We start from the raw sequence: 23,954 nt of genomic DNA, 5'->3' as shown, positions 1-23,954 counted from the left end.
TTTGGGAAGGAGAGGGAGAACACAAGCTGAACAACCCATTTTAAACATGAAATTACCATTCCGCCCTTTTATAATTAATTAATCTAAAAATATTTTTCATGTGGCAAATTCTGGACCACTCATTTAATAAAAATGAGTGGCTAATATTGCATCTCATTTCTCAATTAGCCTAAAAAATCTCAATTGATCATGGACCTATATATATATATATATATATATATATATATAGGGTTGTGATCAATTGAGATCAGCCACTCATTTTTATTATATGAGTGGTCCAGAATTTGCCACATGAAATGTATTATAGGATTAATTAATTATGAAAGGGCATAATGGTACTTAGCACCCATCTTCTCTCTCCCTCGGCAACCTAATTTCAAAAGCAATTGGTAACCTCCGTCTTCCCTCAATGCATCTCTCATCCGTCCCTAAATTCAGAGAGCAAAAATCCGTCGCCTATCACTTCTCTCTCTCGCTGCACAGCCAAACGTTTCCACTACTCGGTTCAGGCAACGTCATCGCGCCTCACTGACAGCCGGTGTCGCCCTCTAGATGCTCAGCGCCTCCAGCCCCTCTCGATGCTTGAACTCCTCGAGCCTTCATGTTCTCGTCGAGCAGGACGTTCTCAAGCTTCATGATTCGTGGGTTATGCATTTGGAGGCGACGGTCTTTTGCCGTGATTTGGGTGAAAATAGAATAAGATTATTAAAATTGTGATGAAAATATTAGGCTTTGCATTATCAATTGTGTTGGATGTGAACTGATTTGAGAGATTGATTTTCCAAAATTTGCTTTTGTTATATGATTTGAACTTTGTGCTAGCTTAATTATTGATTCGTTTATGGAATTGGAAGTTTTAGGGTTTAGATTATCAATTGTGTTGGATGTGAGCTGGATTGGGGAATCAAACTTAATCATAATGCACTCTAGGTGTTTGGTGATATTCCCCAGTTGGGAATTAGTTGCTAAGAGTTAGATTCGAGGTTTAGCTATCTCCCTTTTTTAATGTCAATTACACACATATAATGTCAACTACATATATAATTCATGTCAACTACATACATATAATGTCAACTAAGTGTGTACAATCCATGTCAATTACATATATAATCCATGTCAACTACATTCATATAATGTCAACTACATATATCTACATATATTATATGTAAAACGTTGTTGTTGACATAAATAATATAGGTCGTTGACATGGAAATATTTGTTGTTGACATTAATTATTTGTAAAATGTTGCTGTTGACATCGCGCGAAAATAACAATTATGTGCCCTATTCGACATAATGTCTCTGTAGTTTATATCGCGCGAAAATTGTGAATGAGTGGCTGAAAATGCATCTTAGTTCTCAATTAGGCCCAAAAATTTCAACCTAACAGGACCCTATATATATAGGGTCCTCTTCTAATGCTTATAACACCATAATACAAAACTAAGACTAAATCTACTCCCTTAGATTTTGAAATGAGTGGATAAGATTAAAGCTCACAAATTTCAATAAATAGTAGACAAAATATCAACAAAAGGGTAATATCGTCATTATGTTTTCATATGATAATTTTCGTGGGTGTTTTTTTATATCAACAGAGTGTATTACAAATATCAACAATATGACATGAGAATATCAACACAAGTACAAGAAAATATCAACACATTTTTATTGATATTTTACTTACAATATATTGAGATTTTGCCTACACTATATTGAGATTTTTTTACATTTGTTGATAAAATCTGCTTATCAACATGTACGAAAATTGAAATATAATTTATTAAATTTCATCACCCGAACATTCGGAACATATGCAATTGAGATCTCGTTGGAATCCTTATAAAATTATCTTTAATTTGATATATTTTTTGTGAAAAAATAATTTAAATCGAGATAGTTACGTAAATTTAAAATTTTAAGATGATTTTGATGAGAGAGAATTGACATTAATACCATTTATGTTTATTTAATAATTGTTTTTAATTTAAAATATAATCTATGGACTATGGGGCATTATTTCAACCACTAGATCTTCTAATCTAATGGCTAAGATTTAGTCTTAATTTGTGATTGCTAATTAGTTAGCAATTGATCTTCCATTTTTGGGAGGAAGAAGAAGAAGAAGCTTGAGGCTAATTCTTCCCTAATCTTGCCCATATGGTAGCATTTATTTGTTTTCTTGTATTGTTACCTACTATGAGTGACTAGATTTTAGGGATTACTCCTAGTTAATTAGGGAAGCTTGTAAATATGAATCCATGATTGTGTTTTGATTGATTTCCGTATTTTAGTTCTTGTCTATGTGTTTATTTCAATTCGTGTTGGGTTTTGCTAGCAAACTTAATCCGGTAATGGCCGTAACTTCAATGTCTCTTTAACTTGGAGTAGGGAGCTAACATAGATAAGAAATCCTAGGGCTAAAACTGATCGGGGGATAGTCCAGTGTGGATCTTGGGTGTTGAATGTTCGTAGAAGCCAATCCCGAGCTTACTATGCGACTGTAAGAGTGAGGGGTTGGTGAGTAGAGCCTAGAGGACGTGATCAGCTTATCCTAGGTGTAAAATTCCACGATCAGTGATTAGCTGCGCGAGAGCGTAAAATCAACACGATCCCGATAAATAATGGAAATTAATTAGACATTAGGATTCATGTGAACAAGTGGCCCGAAACAAGCTAGGAGTAGTCTACCCTCTTTATCGTGATTTCCTTGCATTTCACTTTCTCGTTTCGGCCTTCAATCGCCTCTTGATCAAAAACCCAAAATCAAACAACTTTACTGCTTTTTAGTTAGGTTTAATCGTTTTAGCAATAAATCTCCTCCATTTGGGTTCGACATCTTTTATACTGCATTGCACGTCTGTATACTTGCAGAAGTAGTATATTTAGGGATTTATTACTTGTTTTGCGTACTTAAATTGCACCCTGAAAATTACAACACAAGTTCACCCAGTAAGGAACGATTTTATGTTCAACAGAACCTAGTTTCAGAAATCCAAAACACATAAATTTATCCAACGAAATAATTTGTTCATTTTGTCACGAAATCACTTCATTGTATACTACAATCAATTCTTACTACAAACTTAATATGAAGCAAATTCACACCCATGAAATTTTGCAAGAAAGCTACATGACACTCAGAAATCCATAACTGATAACTAAAACATTAAAAAGGGAACACAAATTCAAACCAACAACGAACTAATTTTACAAAAAAACAAGAATTAAAACCGGATAAAGCAGAACTAACCGGTACTAGATGAGGCCTTTGAACACAACTGTTGCTCATCTAAAACCGAAAGATTCAAAAATTATTAGATACCTTCGAACTAATTTCAAAGAATGACTACAAGTTTAGGACACAACCGATACCTTCGATTTCCATCCGCCTCGTGTCAACCATCTAGTCCTAGAAGGAAGAAGAAGGGGTTGAATAGGATAGTGAGGACGAATGGCTGGTGGAGTTCTCCATTAGTTAAGGAAAAGGTTTCGCTTCACAAGGTAATATCGTATTTCCATCCTTGAATTTTCGCCTAAATTCAGCACTTGACAACATTGCACTACCTTTGTAGAATGACTATAACTTTCTGCATAATACTCCGATCGAGATGATCAAGGTACCAACGTGAAGCTCTTTCAAAGACGAAGAGAATAATATGTAGAAAGCCCTAATTAGCCTTCATAATCGCTGAAAAATAGGATAAAACTAAGGCTGTTGTACGCGACCAGGCCCAATGGCCGCTGGGACGGGCCCAGCAGGCTGCTAGGAAAGTTTCCGTGCTCTCTAGACATGTTTCAGTGACCGCTGGCTAGAATCCAGCGGACCGCTTGAATGCGATTCTTCTCCAACTTCCAAATTTCGACCTTTTTCTGTCCTTTTTGGGCTTTATTTTGCACATTTATCACAAAACAAGTCAAAATACCAAAATAGATAAAATATGCAAATAATGGACATGTAATGTAACTTTGACACTCATAATGGACCAAAGAATGGCCTCAAAATCTGAGCGTATCAGCGGTTTCGAATTGTAACCATGGGTTCCAAAACTGTGGGCATCTTTAGGTAGAATATTGTTGACAAAACAAAAAAAACAAAAAGCAAAAAAACAAAAGGGGGAGATGGATAGGTGTTCGGATAAGTGTTCTACAGGTTTAAAATGAATAAAACATATTTGGAGGTCATTGTACTAATACATTTTAATTTATTAGATATTTTTACAAATTGTTGGTTTATTAGATTTTTTTATTCTAATGTATTTCATTTCATTAGTTAATTTTACAATTTTCAGTTTTATTAAGTCGTTATTCTAATCCATTTTATTTAAAAGGTTCTTTGAATTTTACCTTTCTTTCGTTTTTTTTATGTAATTCTCTTTTATATTTTACTACTTCTTATTTAATTTTTAATTTTTAAACATTAATCTTATTTAATTTTATATTCAAAATAAATGCATCAATTAATATAGGAGGGGAGGGTATTTAATTAACAGCTAGCGCCGCTCTACTTGGGTTATATAAGTACAACCACTTGGGTAATATAAGTACAATCGTAATAATGAATACTAAATATCACTCTAATGAAAATTCAGCTTGCCTCTAGTGTTCCTAATTTCTACATACTATAAGTAGATTGTATGAATAAGTAAATTTTGTATCACAAAGATAAGTCGCTTTTCTTGTAGTTTGGTTAAGGCCTTCTAAATTGCGGTTCTAGAATAATAGAAATGTTTAATGTACTAATACTAGTATTTAAATAAGTAAAGGAATTATGAGGAGTAAAAATGGTATATATAAAGAATTTCTCTCAATATTTTGTTTAATAAAGCATTTATATATCTAAAAGAAAAAAAAGTAGATTAAACAAAAAGCAAAAAAAAATTATTGTTAGTTAAATTTCATTCCAATGCAATTATACTTAAAACTCTCTCTGTTAGCCAATAAGTGTCTCAATTTTGACCGGTGTGGGTTTTAAGAAAATTGTTTACGAAAGAAAGTGAGGAAAAAAAGTTAGTGGAATGTAAGTCCTTACTTTTATATATTGATTCTATAATAAAACTTGAGTGGAATGAGTTAGTGGATGTGAGGTTCATTCACCAAAAAGAGTAAAAGTAAAATGAAACATTTATTGGCCGACGGACGAAAAAGAAAAAATAAGACATTTAATGGCAGACTGATGGAATACTATCGATGCAAGTATACTAACTTTCTCATAACAAGTTTTTTTATTCTAATTAAAACATATACTCCCTCTGTCCCCTAAAAATATAAATTCTTTCATTTATGGTCCGCCTCCAAAGATAGAAATTTTCTATTAAGGAAACTTCTTTCTCTATAATTAGGTGTGACCCATTTTTCACTAACACACTTTTCTTTCTATATATCTCTCTCTTACTTTACCAATTTTACATTAAAACCCATGTCGTTTCAAATATTTCTATTTTTAGGCAATGGAGGGAGTATTTAAAATAAATATTAGAGAATCATTTTAGCTATTCGATCGTCAATTTAGTGTTTCTAAAGTTTTGACCTGTCAGCTTATTTGCGAATTTCAAGTCATTCCAACACGTTTATAGTAGTACTCCCTCTGTTCCTTGTTAATTGAGTCACTTTTCTATTTTGAAAGTTCCAAGATAATTGAGTCATTTCTATTTTTGACAAAAATTAACACTCCCTTTTACTTTATTCTCTCTTAATCTCACTTAATAACACATTTATAGTAGTACTCCCTCTGTTCCTTGTTAACGTGTGTTTGAATTGAAATTTATCTTTCATTTAGATAAGAATACAACCATTTTGTAGCAATGCTTTTCATGGTTTTCCATTCCTATTTATGGTGTTTGAATTGATGGTATGTTATCTATAGTCTTTAATAACACATGTTTGGTTTGTTATTTAAATAGGGAATTCCAAAACTATCCTCTGATTTTTGTTATATTTCCAAGACCGAGGGCTATATTAGTAAATTTCAGGTAATTTAAGATTGAAATTGTGTTGCACATATTATTATGGCTGAATTTTTCATGATAATAAAACAACCATTTTCAGCCTCAATTCAACGGATCATTGCCCATTGAACAGGCCACACAGAAATTTAACCAACAAATCAAACACCAGACTGAGACATTAAATGCACTCTAAATGTCCCTATCTACCAATTCAAGCACACCTTTAACAAATTATTCTTAAACTTCGTGCCAAAAAAGTCTATTAAAAAGGAACGAGGGAGTATTTCATTTCCTCACCCCCTTTTTTTCTTTGTAAATGATTTTAAAAGTTAAATAGAGCCTAGACATGTCTAGGATAGGACATTAGGTGAGGGTTGAAAATGACTATAAAAGTAGTAAGAGAGAGATGCAAGGAACAAAACAAAACAAAACAAAAAAAATGGAAGTAGTTGTTATGTCACGACCGCACTTCCTAAGGATAGGAAGCACGGGAAATCCGTGACTAGTGGGGGAATTAAGAAGCGGGGAAGAAGGGGGAAAACAATCAAGACAATGCAACTTAACGATCAAAGATGAAATTCCATTTATTTAACCAAAGTTTCAATCCCGATATTGCATAATGGAGAATAACAGAGTTCAACAATTTAACGAGAATAATAGAAATTCTTAAAACATTGAGTAGCGGAAGCAATATGAGAGTTTAGCTACTACTATGTATGAAGACACAATAGTAACCGGAACAGTTCTTGGATCATCACTCAACATCCTCCGCCTCCCGACCTCGCTCAACTTGCACATAGGGAAAACATATGCAGGGGCTGAGTACTTGATGCACCCAGTGAACTCATGCCCGAAATACATTCATCATTAAGATATGTCAAGCCATCATCGAGTGAATCCCGGGTTTTACTTTAAAAAGGCCGAGAAACACTAAAATTCATTCCTTAAAATAGTGTCCGCGTGGACAATCGTCATCCTCCATCATATACCATATCTGAACCATCATGTGAAACGAGAATGTGGCCACAAACTCGATCACTGGACCGGCCGACCTAGAGGACGGCTCACGATCCCCATCAGTGCACTAGCCTAAGTAGGGCTTAGACCCTAGTTAGACCCGAATTCGTTAACCATCAAAGTCTAGTAGAACATTATTCTAGTAGACAATCAGATAGGCAATTCAAAAACATAAAATACGGCATGACATACTATTTAAAACCACCCTTATTTCACCATAAACATAGCAATTGCAAATAAAAATTTAAGTAATAAAGCCCACCTCAAAGTTTAGGATTTCCGTACAAAGTTCCTCGTTCCGACTTTTAGCGTGTGTGCGAACCACCTTTTCGGAAAATATATAAAATTCATATCAATTCTCGGTAACGACGATACTTAGAATGCATGCACTCTAATTAAAATATTTTAATTCTCTTTCTCGATTTTTGTGCATTTTTGGTTATTCGGCAGCCGCCCAAGGCGTCGTGTGCGACGCCGGTCGGCTGCTTACGCTCGTTTTTTTCCTCCGTTGGCTCCTCATACTTTCCATGACGTCGAAAATAATTTCTAAAATTATTTAAGCGCATACTTAAATTTTCGTAATTATTTACTGTTGAACAAGTATTATTTCATGCTTAGGGTAAATTATTCATTCCTCAAAAATTATTCCGGGAATTAATTAAATATTTCCCCCCATTTATCTCTAATTACCGGCCCAAAAGATTAAGCTACTTAGCCACTTTATTCCTCCATAAACAATTAGGGAGCCCCAACAATTTAAAAGTGAGCCCAAGAATTTAACTAAACCTCCAAATAATTATTAAAAAGGCCCAACAACAAACAAACTAATCCCCGGCCCAACTAATCAAAAATAAAAAATAAAAACATGGCCCAATATCACTCTCTATCTTCTTCCTCCAACACACTCTCTCCCTCCCTCCTCTCTCCCCGTCTCTCCCCCTCACTGCCGTTTGCCACCACGACGAAGGCCCACCGCCGTCGCCCTCTTTCCGGCTCGACGCCATCGACGGGATCGTCGCCACTGCATCGTCGTCGAGAAGTCGACGCCTTCAGCCGGTCGCCGTCGTTGGGTTCGCCATCAACTTGGCTTCGCCGTCGCGCCACCGCCGCCGCGCTGCTACTGCTGCTTCGCCAGGCCGCGGCCACGGCGGGGATGGGGGGGGAAGCTACTGCCTTCGCTCACCGGAAGCCGTCGCCCACCGGAACGTCGAGCATGGCTGTCCACCGCTGCCCGTCGACGGCGGCGGCTTCTCTTCCACCGAAACCACTCCGAATCGTCCTGCAACGCACGTTATGGTCATAAAGCTATATTCTTTCTAAGTTTCGGTTACGTACGGCGATCGTTTGGAAGGTTCTAAGTTGGTTTCTACTTAATTTGGTTATGGAAGAGTTATGACACAAGGAGGTATAACGTGTATGCAAAGCTGCTATGCAACTCATGCTTTAGGATAGGGAAGAGATTATACCTCAAGAGTTTAACTTGGTGGTGGTGGAATAAAAAGAATGGTGAAAGCAACTTCCTCCTTCTCCTCCTTCCTCTCGGCAATCTCTCTCGTCTCTTCTCCCCCTCTCTCTTTTCTTTCTTTTTTTTTTGTGAAGTGTAAATGGTGAGGGGTTAGAGAGGAGGTTTAAGAAAGGAGTAGTGGGTGACTCTTGGATTTGTGGGAGTAATGGTAGAAGATGGAAGGTGGTAGGAAATGGAGAGTCTCCTTCATGAGTAGGAAGGCCGTCGGCCATGAAGAAAAAAAAAAGGAGAAGAAAGAAAGAAAAAGAAAAGGGTTTTGGGCTTGGTCCAACTTAATTTAAAACCATACTTGGGCTTTAAGCTTTTTAATTAAATTGGTTTTGGTTTGGGCTTAAATCAATTGGAAGCCCAAGTTAGAAAACAGTACTACTACTTGGTGGATTTAAAAGAAAATCTAGGATCCAAATATTTTGTATTTAATTACACTTCAAATTTATTTTGAAAAGTCCAAAATAATTTCATACATTATTTTTCACATTTTTCCTTCGTAAATTAAAATTCACGGGTCTTTATTTTATTTTGTTATCTCGTTCTTCACAACCAAAATTAAAGTACGTTTAACGGCATAATTTATATTTGGTGTTGTTCCAAATATACTATCCCTTCAACCATTCCTCGATTTACGCGCGTCGTTATCCATAGATAGAAAATATATATGCCTTTCCACGTATTTCATTCGTCTTGCTAAAAATAGCAATTTCGTCGTCAATCTTGCAACGAGACCTTAAACGTGTCTCCCATCGTTCACAATTAGAATAAACACATTCCTTTTCACATGAAACACATAAAATCATACGATTTTTTCCAAATCACAATTATCGAGAAGCATCATATTCCGAAATAATTTTATCAACTATTTCGTTTCATAAAATTAATTTCGTATTTAAGGTACGGGCGTTACGTTCTACCCACCTTAACAGAAATTTCGTCCCGAAATTTACTCATTCCTAACGAAAAGCTCCGGGTATTTCTCTTTCATTTTCTCCTCGAGTTACCAAGTAGCCTCCTCGTGGCCATGGTGTTTCCAAAGTACTTTCACGGACGCGATCGATTTATTCCTCAATTCTTGCACTTTCCTGTCCAGAATAGCTTCGGGCTTCTCCTCATAACTCAAGTCGGGATTCAATATCATTTCCTCTTGATGAACCATGTGTTTGGGATCGAACACATACTTTCGTAATTGTGACACATGGAAAACATTATGCACAGTCCCAAAACTTGGCGGTAATGCCAACCTATATGCTACGGGTCCCAGCTTCTCAAGAATTTCATAAGGCCATACGTAACGCGGCTTCAACTTCCCTTTTACGCCAAACCTCGTTATCCCCTTCGATGGAGATACTTTCAAGAACACCTTATCTCCTGCGTTGAACTGTAAATCGGTACGCCGGACATCAGCATACGACTTCTGTCGGTCTTGTGCTTCTTTTATCCTTTGTCGAATTTGTCGCACAATCGCAATCATTTCTTCGACTGAATCTGGCCCGAGTATTATTCTTTCACCAACCTCATCCCAGTAGAGTGGTGATCTACACTTCCTCCCATACAATGCTTCATATGGGGCCATATTTATTGTCGCCTGGAAACTGTTGTTGTAGGCGAACTCGATCAATGGTAGTACAACTTCCCAATTTTTCTCCTCTGTTGAGAACCACGGCTCTCAACATATCCTCGAGAGTTTGAATCGTTCTCTCGGACTGTCCATCGGTTTGTGGATGAAAAGCAGTATTGAAATTCAGTCGTGTACCCAGCTCTCGTTGTAGACTTATCCAAAATCTCGAAGTAAACCTGGTGTCTCTGTCTGACATGATTGTCACTGGCACTCCATGTAGTCGAATGATCTTTTTCACATAAATCTGGGCCAGTTTGTCGGATCCATGAGTTATAGGGATAGGTATAAAATGTGCACTCTTGGTGAGGCGGTCTATGATCACCCAAATGGCTGTATTCCCTTGCCGGGTCTTTGGTAATCCCGTCACAAAATCCATGGCGATATGTTCCCATTTCCACTCCGGGATTTCCAACGTTGCAGCTTCCCATAGGGTCGTTGATGTAAAGCTTTTACTTGTTGACACGCCAAACATCTCTCCACAAACGAAGCTATGTCCCTCTTCATTCCATCCATCCAGAATGATCCCTTCAAGTCCTGATACATCTTTGTACTTCCCGGATGAGTGGTGTATGGAGTCTCGTGCGCCTCAGTCAGAATTTCATTTCGAAGTCCTTCGTCGCTTGGCACACATAGTCTTCCCTCGTAGGTGAGAGCATTATCAGCCTCCTCTCGAAACTTCTCTTGTTCGCCCTTCCTCACCTTCAGTCGAACTTTCTCTAAATTTTCATCATTTCGTTGTCCTTCTATTATCCTTGTTCGCAGATCGGATGCAATTACTAAGGTGGCGATCTTTCCCTTCACGGTCTTCGGAGCTCTCACTACTTCCAATCGCATTTTGTTGAATTCGCGAATCAACTCCGCTTCTTGAGTGAGAAAGGTTGCCAATTGTGGTTGGGCTTTCCGGCTCAATGCATCTGCCACTACGTTTGCTTTGCCGGGATGATAGTTAATGCCACAGTCGTAATCCTTGACTAGTTCGAGCCATCTGCGTTGCCTCATGTTCAAGTCTTTCTGCTCAAAGAAATATTTTAAGCTTTTGTGATCGGTAAAAATCTCACACCAAACTCCGTAGTGGTGGTGCCTCCAAATCTTCAATGCATGCACAACGACTGCTAATTCCAGGTTATGCGTAGGGTAGTGTAGCTCGTGTGGCCTCAATTGACGCGAAGCATAGGCAATCACCTTACCATTCTGCATCAAAACACATCCGAGTCCAACCTTAGACGCGTCAGTGTAAACCACATAGTCTACTCTCGGTTCCGGCACGGCTAGAATAGGTGCGGTGGTCAACTTCTCTTTCAACAACTGGAAGCTAGCCTCACACTCCGGTGTCCACTTGACCTTGGTCCCCTTCTTCAGTTGTTGAGTCATCGGCCTTGCGATTTTAGAAAATCCTTCAACAAATCTCCGGTAGTATCCTGCCAGTCCAAGGAAACTTCGAATCTCGTTTGGGGTCTTTGGCGCCTTCCACTGTTGTACGGCCTCCACCTTTGCGGGATCAACTCGAATCCCTTCGGCCATCACAATATGCCCCAGAAAATTTACTTCATTTAGCCAGAAATCACACTTACTGAACTTGGCGTACAACTTCTCCATTCTTAGTGTTTCCAGCGTGATCCTTAGGTGCTCTCATGTTCTTTTTCAATCATCGAGTAAACCAGCACATCATCTATGAATACCAGGACGAACTTGTCCAAGTATGGATGGAATACTCGATTCATTAAATCCATAAATACTGCAGGTGCATTTGTCAGTCCAAACGGCATTACTACAAACTCATAATGCCCATACCTCGTTCGGAACGCCGTCTTGGGTATGTCTTCTCTTCGTACCCTCAGCTGGTGATATCCCGACCTTAAATCCATTTTTGAAAATACTCCTGCTCCCCTGAGTTAGTCGAACAGGTCATCTATTCTCGGCAGAGGATACTTGTTCTTGAGAGTTAATTTGTTCAATTCCCGGTAGTCTATGCACATTCTCAGTGTCCCGTCTTTCTTCTTCACAAACAGCACAGGTGCTCCCCACGGCGATATACTCGGTCGGATAAAACCCAAGTCCAGTAGTTCTTGTAGCTGGATTTTGAGTTATTCCAACTCCTTCGGTGCCATCCTATATGGTGCTTTCGATACTGGTGCGGCTCCTGGTTCCAGATCGATAGTAAACTCCAACTGTCGGTCAGGCGGAGGGCCTGGCAAAGCATCGGGAAATACATCGGGAAACTCACGTACCACTGCCACATCTTCAACTTTCCTTTCTCCCTTATCATGTCCTTGTAGGTACACGAGATAGGCAGGACGCCCCTTTCTAATCATCGTAGTTGCTTGAAGTGCCGATATCACACAAGTTCGCTGATTCATTGAAATTCCGTGGAAGGTAGAGGGCTCCTTCCCCGGGGTTTGTAATGAGATTTGTCTCTCTTGGCATCGAATAGTGGCATAGTTTTCAGCTAGCCAGTCCATCCCCAAAATAATGTCAACGTTTTCCATTGGCATAACAGGTAGGTTGTGAGCCACTAAGTTAAGTTCTCCCATCATAAATTCTATGTTCGAGCAAGATTGTGAAAGGTCTATAAGGCCTCCTACCGGTGAGTTCACGTTCATCTTAAGTTCAAGTTCATCAACAGGAAGTCTTAAAGCATTCACGCAGGAGTGCGATATAAAGGAGTGCGACGCACCTGTATCAAACAGAATAGCAACAAGCATGTCAAGTAGTGTTCCCATACCTGCCAGATTATCTTGTTTTGGCTCTCCCTGTAGGGCTTTAGCTTGCTTGCGTCCCAAGGCATAGGCCCTAGCTTGAGTTGGGTATCGTTGGCGACGCTGCTGCTGCTTCTGAGGTGGTGTAGGATTCCCTCGAGGTCCGTTCGGTGTTCCCTCACCTCCAGTATTATTGTTGCTCGGGCACTCCTTGGCGAAGTGTCCAACTCCCCCACACTTGTAGCACATATTGGTCCCGACTCTGCACTCTCCCATGTGGTTCTTCTGACATTTGGTATAAGGAGGTGCTCTCTGACGGAAATCTCCACTTTGGAATGGAGTAGCTTGCTTTCCTTTTCCCTGGGAAGAGTTTGGGGTACTCTGGAACCTTTTGTTGTCAAAGGGTGCGCGGTTCCCGTCCTATTTCCTCTTATCCCGGATATTCTGTTGTGGGGTCGGCGGTGTTGGAGTAATGGGTGTAACCGTCTTTTCCCGTGGCATTGCTTCCTCTACGTCCAATGCACGAGACAATGACTCGGCGTACGAGAGTCTTCCACGGCATGCCAAAGCCATCCTGATCTCGTGCCTCAGACCGGCACAAAACTTTTCCTCCATCTTCTCGTCGGTATTCACCTGCTCTGGTGCATATCGAGACATGTCGCATAGGGCACGGTCATATTCAGTCATTGTCATCCGTCCTTGCTTCAGATTGTAGAATTCGGCCTCCTTAGCCTTGCGGTAACTCCTCGGAATATATTTGTCATACAGTTCCTCCTTGAAGTCTTCCCATGTCAGGGCGTCCAGTTGTTCCTGCATCATCGTCCACTGCTTGGTCTCCCACCAAAATTCCGCAGACCCAGTGAGCTGGTAGGTCACGCACGATAGGCGCTCCTGATCGGTGCACCTTAAGAACTTGAAGATGCGTTCTATGGTCCGAATCCAGGTCTCAGCCTTGGCTGGATCTCCCATTCCATCGAATACGGGAGGACATTCCTTCCGAAACTCCTTCTCAATGTTTCGTTCCGGCTGTGGCGGTAGTGGAGGTGGTGGTGGTGGTGGTGGTGGTTGTCCTTCAGGACCCACACTGCTTTGGGTCTCGTTGCTTGCCTCATTCTCATGGTGAACGGCTGCACGTCGGGGAGGCATTCTGTTCAACACATGCGTTAGTACAAAAGTCCGATTTTACCATCACCACACCACACCACACAACCTTTCCAAAAGTGATTTCACAAACTTTCCCACACATAACAAGGTAAAACGAACACAACGATAAAACAACGGGAAACTTTATTAACTTAGAACAAAACAGTACGTGTTTCCACAAGGTCTTTGCAACAAGGAAACCAAAACTTCAAGGAAACATTACATCGTTCGTCAAAACAAAACATTTAAAGCTAGCAAAACAGTAAAAGGAACACTACTCCTCGGGAGCTCTCTCATAATTCGCCCCTTCCTCACTTTCAACCTCAACCTCCCTTCCAAGGGACTCTTCTTCGGGATCATCCTCATCCTCCATGGGATCCTCCTCGTCTTCAAGGGATTCTTCCTCATCTTCAAGAGGATCTTCCTCCTCTTCCTCATCATTCTCCCGCACATAAGTAGCGACGTCGATATGCTTATCGACCACAAGAACTTCCGTCGCGGGAGGTGCGGAGGTGCGCATCCCAAGCCTCCTCCTCTTGGGGAAGTTTGGTTGCGGCGTCTCACTCTCGTACCGACCCCCGCTGTAGGGGCTGCGACTCAATGAGGATGCCTCCCTCCTAGGTGGGGCATAGGGTGGTGGTCCGTCACTAGCATCGACCAGGGCTTCCAAGAGGACCTTCAGGAAACCATGCATGTCTCCTTGCATGCTGTAGTCGGGGAGCTTATGCCAGATGTATGACCGTGAAGCCTCGTCGGCCCACCTATTCCAAGGTGCCGGTAGTCCATCAATCAGTCTCTTAATTCCCTCATAGTGTCTCACTCCACAGCCATGAGCATCCCGCCGTAGTGTCAAGTAATCGGCGACATAAGATATCAAAGGGGCCCTCTCGTCCCTCTCGAACCCGCGATACATTTCCACCGCCCGCAATCCATTCTTGACGTACCTTCCCCTTAGCGGTGCGTGGATCATGATCGCCATCTACATAAAAGTAAGTGCCCTTATCAACCAGTGGTAGAAAAAGAAATAAAGCAAGGTAGAAAAAGATAAAACGCGTAGAGAACGTCATACGTGCTACCGTGCATCTACCTGTCGATTTCCATAAGGAAAAGTCATAACAATTCTTTTCTTTTTAGGTTATCATCTAAGGATAGATGTTTCGTATTTTATAAACGTGGTACTTTTGTAATTTCGTCATTCCTTCAATCTAACGCCAATCGTGCTTTACAAGGTTACCCTTGCTCTCGTCATTTCAGCATCCCTTGGAATTTGCGCCTTTCCGCGCCCCATTCGTTCTATCACTTCTAATATGCTTCGTTTCAACTTTTGCCTTCTTTCGTGTTGAGCGCGGTGAGACGGAGTGTTGAGCTTTAAATGGATACTCTTTTAGTTTAGCGAAACGAGTCTAGACTAGATTGAATAAACGACACTCGGTCCAGAGCGGAAGGAAAAATTGCTCTGATACCATTCTGTCACGACCGCACTTCCTAAGGATAGGAAGCACGGGAAATCGTGACTAGTGGGGGAATTAAGAAGCGGGGAAGAAGGGGGAAAACAATCAAGACAATGCAACTTAACGATCAAAGATGAAATTCCATTTATTTAACCAAAGTTTCAATCTCGATATTGCATAATGGAGAATAACAGAGTTCAACAATTTAACGAGAATAACAGAAATTCTTAAAACATTGAGTAGCGGAAGCAATATGAGAGTTTAGCTACTACTATGTATGAAGACATAATAGTAACCGGAACAGTTCTTGGATCATCACTCAACATCCTCCGCCTCCCAACCTCGCTCAACTTGCACATAGGGAAAACATATGCAGGGGCTGAGTACTTGATGCACCCAGTGAACTCATGCCCGAAATACATTCATCATTAAGATATGTCAAGCCATCATCGAGTGAATCCCGGGTTTTACTTTAAAAAGGCCGAGAAACACTAAAATTCATTCCTTAAAATAGTGTCCGCGCGGACAATCGTCATCCTCCATCATGTACCATATCTGAACCATCATGTGAAACGAGAATGTGGCCACAAACTCGATCACTGGACCGGCCGACCTAGAGGACGGCTCACGATCCCCAACAGTGCACTAGCCTAAGTAGGGCTTAGACCCTAGTTAGACCCGAATTCGTTAACCATCAAAGTCTAGTAGAACATTATTCTAGTAGACAATCAGATAGGCAATTCAAAAACATAAAATACGGCATGACATACTATTTAAAACCACCCTTATTTCACCATAAACATATCAATTGCAAATAAAAATTTAAGTAATAAAGCCCACCTCAAAGTTTAGGATTTCCGTACAAAGTTCCTCGTTCCGACTTTTAGCGTGTGTGCGAACCACCTTTTCGGAAAATACATAAAATTCATATCAATTCTCGGTAACGACGATACTTAGAATGCATGCACTCTAATTAAAATCTTTTAATTCTCTTTCTCGATTTTTGTGCATTTTCGGTTATTCGGCAGCCACCCAAGGCGTCGCGTGCGACGCCGGTCGGCTGCTTACGCTCGTTTTTTTTTTCCTCCGTTGGCTCCTCGTACTTTCCATGACGTCGAAAATAATTTCTAAAATTATTTAAGCGCATACTTAAATTTTCGTAATTATTTACTGTTGAAAAAGTATTATTTCATGCTTAGGGTAAATTATTCATTCCTCAAAAATTATTCCGAGAATTAATTAAATATTTCCCCCCATTTATCTCTAATTACCGGCCCAAAAGATTAAGCTACTTAGACACTTTATTCCTCCATAAACAATTAGGGAGCCCCAACAATTTAAAAGTGAGCCCAAGAATTTAACTAAACCTCCAATTAATTATTAAAAAGGCCCAACAACAAACAAACTAATCCCAGGCCCAACTAATCAAAAATAAAAAATAAAAACATGGCCCAATATCACTCTCTATCTTCTTCCTCCAACACACTCTCTCTCCCTCCCTCCTCTCTCCCCGTCTCTCCCCCTCACTGCCGTTTGCCACCACGACGAAGGCCCGCCGCCGTCGCCCTCTCTCCGCCTCGACGCCATTGACGGGATCGTCGCCACTGCATCGTCGTCGAGAAGTCGACGCCTTCAGCCGGTCGTCGTCGTTGGGTTCGCCGTCGCGCCACCGCCGCCGCGCTGCTACTGCTGCTTCGCCAGGCCGCTGCCACGGCGGGGACGGGTGGGAAGCTACTGCCGTCGCTCACCGAAAGCCATCGCCCACGGGGGGGAAGCCGCTGCCATGGCTGTCCGCCGCTGCCCGTCGCCGGCGGTGGCTTCTCCTTCACCGAAACCACTCTGAATCGTCCCGCAACGCACGTTATGGTCATAAAGCTATATTCTTTCTAAGTTTCGGTTACGTACGGCGATCGTTTGGAAGGTTCTAAGTTGGTTTCTACTTAATTTGGTTATGGAAGAGTTATGACACAAGGAGGTATAACATGTATGCAAAGCTGCTATGCAACTCATGCTTTAGGATAGGGAAGAGATTATACCTCAAGAGTTTAACTTGGTGGTGGTGGAACAAAAAGAATGGTGAAAGCAACTTCCTCCTTCTCCTCCTTCCTCTCGGCAATCTCTCTCGTCTCTTCTCCCTCTCTTTCTTTTCTTTCTTTCTTTTTTTTTTGTGAAGTGTAAATGGTGAGGGGTTAGAGAGGAGGTTTAAGAAAGGAGTAGTGGGTGACTCTTGGATTTGTGGGAGTAATGGTAGAAGATGGAAGGTGGTAGGAAATGGAGAGTCTCCTTCATGAGTAGGAAGGCCGTCGGCCATGAAGAAAAAAAAAGGAGAAGAAAGAAAGAAAAAGAAAAGGGTTTTGGGCTTGGTCCAACTTAATTTAAAACCATACTTGGGCTTTAAGCTTTTTAATTAAATTGGTTTTGGTTTGGGCTTAAATAAATTGGAAGCCCAAGTTAGAAAACAGTACTACTACTTGGTGTATTTAAAAGAAAATCTAGGATCCAAATATTTTGTATTTAATTGCACTTCAAATTTATTTTGAAAAGTCCAAAATAATTTCATACATTATTTTTCACATTTTTCCTTCATAAATTAAAATTCACGGGTCTTTATTTTATTTTGTTATCTCGTTCTTCACAACCAAAATTAAAGTACGTTTAACGGCATAATTTATATTTGGTGTTGTTCCAAATATACTATCCCTTCAACCATTCCTCGATTTACGCGCGTCGTTATCCATAGATAGAAAATATATATACCTTTCCACGTATTTCATTCGTCTTGCTAAAAATAGCAATTTCATCGTCAATCTTTCAACGACACCTTAAACGTGTCTCCCATCGTTCACAATTAGAATAAGCACATTCCTTTTCACATGAAACACATAAAATCATACGATTTTTTCCAAATCACAATTATCGAGAAGCATCATATTCCGAAATAATTTTATCAACTATTTCGTTTCATAAAATTAATTTCGTATTTAAGGTACGGGCGTTACATGTTATGATTGTTGTATCCCTCTTGTTGTTAGCAGCATCAGCATGGGTGGTGCGACAGGAGTGGAGGCGGCAGCAATGCCCTCCGGGGCTGCATGGTTGGCTGATCATAGGCAACATTTTACAAGTTGGCTCAAAGCTGCACAAGTCCCTCGCCCACCTCTCTAAAACCTACGGCCCCTTGATTTCCCTCCAGCTCGGGACTCAATTCGCCATTGTTGCCTCCTCCCCTCAAACCGCGATGGAAGTCCTTCAAAAGCACGGCCTCGATTTCGCCAACGGATTCACCCCCAACTCGGCGCGCGTCCTCGGCCGCGAAAACATTTCCTTAGCTATGTCGCCCCTCACCTCTCCTGTATGGAGAAAACTTCGCCACCTAGCAAGAGAGGAACTCTTCTCCAAAAAAGCTCTTCAAGCAAGTCGAGCTCTCCGCGAGACATTCTATCTAAGCTGGCCGACCACGTTTCCGTGTGCAGCGGCACAGTCATGAACGTCGGAGAATCGACCTTCGTCACTATGTCCAACCTCATGTTTGCTACCATTTTCTCCATTGAATTCTTCCAGTACACCACCTCCGATTCTGGTACGAGATATCTCCATATCTCTATTAATTTGTCTATCAATTATTTTCCATAACTTTCCATATATGCTTATGATTATTTTCTTGGTCACTAAGTTAGGGTATTAGGGAGTTAGGATTATAAATAGGAGTCTTTGTTATCTTTTGAAGGAATCATTGAAGAAATACAATTATCTTATTTTCACGGTTTATTTCAATTATGTATTGTTCTTGGTTTGATCGACGGGCAAAGCTCGCGCGACTACCTTTTATCCCTCCGCCGATCGCAACCGCGACGCCGGAATCTTGTTAAGAGAAATCATCTCTTAATAATTGGTGCTTTCATCTTCGCAACTCATGGCTTGTACCAACGAGGAAATCATTTCCCTATGTGACCGGATAATGGCTTTCTGCAACAGATTAAACAAGAAGTTGGACGAGTATGGCGAGTTTCCCTTGTCGTTCCACGAACAGCCTGTTCCACAGCAACCATACGGCCACCCGCCATTAGTCGAGGTGGGATTTCACCCACCGCACTCTCAACCGCCCGAACCGCCGGATTGGCAGCGGCCATACCGGCCACACACAGCCCATCAGCCGGATAAGTACCTACCGCCGCCTCCATACCAACCGGAGCCACCGTCTGACCTGCCTGCAACATTCGTCGACTGCCATACAACCGCGCTTCTGCAACACCAAAGCCCCAATTTTTGTGCACAGCCACAACCTGCACCCGGACCACGGTATGCCTCGACAGCAGATATGTTGGGATCCACTAGACCAGCGGCAGGCGCTCGTAGCCACACCGACGCGCTACACGATTGCCGGTTATCAAGACCTTCTGCCCGAACAGCCGCCCCAGCAGCACACCTATTGGCAGCAAAACCATCAGCACCAGGAGCCCGTGCTCGACCAGCCACTGCCGCCACGCTGGCCCTCCTTTTGGCATCCACCGAGCCACCACCGTTCAGCAGCACTGCTGCCCCAGCATTAGCCACGATCTCCCTGCCGTGCGGCCCAGATATAAGGTATGGTTCAATAGAGTCACTTGCCGATGATATTGATGATCATAAATCAGTACAATTTCATAAAATTATTTATGATGATATTTTAACTGATCAATTACTTAATCAAGATCCAATTGGTGATGAAGAGGTATTGACAGAAGTTGAGGAATTTTTGCAAGTAACCAATGAAAAACAATTTGATCTGATTTGTCGAATGTGATTGCACAGAAAGATGTTATTCACTCTAGTGTTGATGTTAGTGGATCAATTTATGGCAGTAATGATGACATATATGATTATGTAATGTTGTTTTTGCACGCCAAAATCCTCCGCACGATGTGGAGCATGATAGGGTGGATAGTACAATGTTAGGCAATTGGTTTGATTCTTTGAAAGAGGACACAGATGGTTCCATTGAGGATGTGAAGAAGGTAATTGCCTGTGTATATGTGGATTTTCATGTCGGTAATGTTGCAAGTACTGTACATCATTCAACAAAGCTCGGTCAATCCCTCCGCGCAACGACATGCCGTCACCACAGCCGTGTTTAGGCATTCAAGGCCATTTGGACAAGCTCTCTGTTTTGGGGCTGAATAATCACAAGCACAATATGGATAGACGTAGATCACCATTCACTCTCGCAATAGTCACACACCATGATTCATCCAATCTTCAATTTGAGGTGCAAGGGGTTCATTATTTACAATCTGTTACAGATGAGGGTGGTAGGCTATTGGTGTTAGATAGGAGTTGTAAATGTCTTTCTCGGGAGAAGACCGAGAGCCTTGCTAATGCTGGAGTGGAAGAAGGGGCTATCATGCCGGAGTTAGACGTTTCCCGACTCTCCTTCCCTCAGTATGAGCCTTTTGATGTGTGGGATAAAGTCACGCAGCTAATAGAGGTGGTTGCTATGGGAAATGCTCTCGACCTTATTGTTTTGAGGAGTTGGTTGTCCGTGTTTTATTATTTTACAGGTGGTTATATGTTCTCTGTGTATCACAAACAAGGTGAAAGGGGACCGAGGTATCGCCGTCCTTCTCTAGCGACCTTTTGTGGATTTAGTAAAAGGGGACGTTCAACTCTTCTCTTTGGTGCAAAAAGACGATCATGCGTATTTGATCCAGGAGGTTGTGTTTTTCTTCAAGTATTCCTTCTAGTTCATGGAGTTCTAATGGTGCAAGGGATAATTGTAAAAAGAAAAGAAACTTCTAGGCTCAAGCTTATTAGTTCACATGGCAAGGATATGTTGGAAAAGGAAGATGATGACGTTGAGTATGTGGATGACTATCCAGAGATTCCTCCTTTGCTTTACCTTGGAGCAGTTGATATGAAGTTGCAACTTGATATATCGAACGAAAGTATCCCCATGGTAGTTGCTAATGCATGCCAACTGAGTGATTTGTCCGCAAAACAAAGCTCTTGTTCATTTGATCCAGGAGGGAATATCTCGCTCGAGCTTCTGTTCGTGACGCTCGTCCTTGTGTCGTGGTTCCCACCTTGAGGAAAAGGTGGATTTTAACCGTGGGGGAGTTGATACGAGATATCTCCATATCTCTATTAATTTGTCTATCAATTATTTTCCATATTTTTCCATATATGCTTATGATTATTTTCTTGGTCCCTAAGTTAGGGTATTACGGAATTAGTATTATAAATAAGAGTCTTTGTTATCTTTTGAAGGAATCATTGAAGAAAAACAATTATCTTATTTTCACGCTTTATTTCAATTCTGTATTGTTCTTACTTTGATCGACGGGCAAAGCTCCCGCGACTACCTTTTAACCCTTTTATCCATTCGCCAATCGCAACCGCGACGCTGGAATCTTGTTAAGAGAAATCATCTCTTAACAGATTCCGTAGCTAATAGGAAATTCAAGGAGCATGTTAAGGCCATCACAAGGTACATGGGTGTTCCAAATATTTCAGATTTCATCCCCATATTTTATCCTTTCTATCCGCTGGGACTCAGAAAGAAGATTGAATATCACATCGAGGGTGTGCTCGAGTCAGTGCAGACACTTATCGAGCAACGATTGCAAGCGCGAGGAGCCTCCTCTAATTACCACAGGAAGAATGATTTTCTTGAAACCCTAATTGACCTCTACGAAGGAAACGAGTATGATTTGAGCATCCAAGAAATTAAGCATACTCGTGTGGTGAGTAAATATGTATAATGCAAACTACATATATCCCACAATCTCACAACTATAATCCAGACCATTAGATTTTAAGATTTAATGTCTAACAGAGGATAAATAACGTCAACACAAAATGTCAACTCAATGTCAATCGGTTGACATTTTTTTGTTGATATTGATTGTCATCTGTTGACATCAAATCACTACATCTATTGATCCAGATTATAATTTGAAGTTTGTAATATATATGTAGCTTACATTTAATTACACCTTTATTTAGTTATTTATAAAAAGACTGGACTACGACTAGGTCCTCTACATCTGCTCACAAAACTTTGTGGTCATATTTGTTAGCTTGTGGTCCTAAATAAGTTTTGATCAATTATTAACGGTCACTCAAAAATTGATGGTCAATTGCGTTTTGACCAGATTAGTGGGTTAATTATCGTTCGAATTAACCATTTTTAACCAAATTAGCTTTATATTAAAGACTTACTCCCTCCGTTTCATAGTAGTGGAGGCGTTTCTTTTCGGCACACGATTTAAGAAAAAGAAAAAAAGAGTAAAGTAAGTAAGAAGAACTGTGTTGACTTTTACTAAAAAGAGAAATGACTCAACTACTATGGAATGTACCAAAATGACAAAATGACTCTACTACTATGGAATGTACCAAAATGACAAAATGACTCTACTATTATAGAACAGAGGGAGTATAAAATATTTATTTTACCTAGAGCTAGAACAGTAAATGATCAAATTTTTAAAAAAATCATTTTGATTAACTCATTAATCTGGTTAGTTAGAATGATAATTAATTCACCAAAATGCGGTTGACCGTTAACTTTTAATGAAGCTGTTAATAATAAACTAAAACATACTCCCTCCTTATGCTATTAGGAGTCCCGGTTTACTATTATAGTCCGTCCACCATTAGGAGTTGCGGTTTATTTTTACTATAAATGGTAGGTAGATCGCACATTCCACTCCCATTTTATTACTCCTTTTGGTCCCTTATTTGGACGGTCCCCAATATATGTCTCATTTCACTTTTACTAATTTTGATAGTGGATCCTACATTCCTTTAACTCATTCTCATTCACATTTTGTTATAAAACTAATATATAAAAGTATGACCCTCATTTCACTAACCTTTTCTACCCGCTTTTACTAATAAAGTTAAACAATTTCTTAAAACCAGCACAGATCATGTATGAGAAGAGTATAAAACTAATATCTAAAAATGGGTCTCACGTTCCACTAGTTTTTTCCATCCACTTTTCTTCATATTTCTTAAAATCCGGCCTGAACTTGAATTGGACTTCTAATGGCAGAGGGAGGGAGTATTGTTTAAAACTACAAGTTAACACACTTAAGCCACCATCAAAGAAGCTCCCCGGTACCACCCCGCCGTGCCTCTATTAGTTCCTCACATCGCACAAAAGGAAATGCGACTAAATGGGTATACAATCCCCCAAAATACGCAAGTGTTTGTCAATTATTGGGCAGTTACAAGAGACGCAGCCGTATGGAGAGATCCCGAGTGTTTTGAACCTGAACGATTTTTGGACAGCGGGATAGATTTTGGCGGACAACATTTCGCGCTTATTCCGTTTAGTTCTGGCCGGAGAATTTGTCCGGGCATGCCGTTAGCTACCCGGATGGTGCACTGCATGGTGGCAACCTTATGTCATAACTTTGATTGGCAACTTGAAAGTGGGGATCAGTCCAAACAATTCCATAGAGAAGATGTGTTTGGTCTTGCAATGCACAAGAAAACCCCACTTAGAGCTATTCCCATCAAGGTTTGATGCTACTTATCTTATTGATATGAATAAGTTGGCTTCTGCCCAAAATAAGCTTT

At 40.6% G+C, this 23,954-nt stretch overlaps 1 pseudogene; it reads left to right on the top strand.

The window, feature by feature from the left end:
• The first annotated feature begins 14,629 nt into the window (after window positions 1–14,629).
• Window positions 14,630–22,129, top strand: LOC121760531 (annotated as a pseudogene).
• Window positions 22,130–23,954: the final 1,825 nt, after the last annotated feature.

This window comes from Salvia splendens, chromosome 13, assembly GCF_004379255.2.
Source record: "Salvia splendens isolate huo1 chromosome 13, SspV2, whole genome shotgun sequence".
NCBI classification, from domain to species: Eukaryota; Viridiplantae; Streptophyta; class Magnoliopsida; order Lamiales; family Lamiaceae; genus Salvia; species Salvia splendens.
This window is presented reverse-complemented; position numbering and strand designations above follow the sequence as displayed.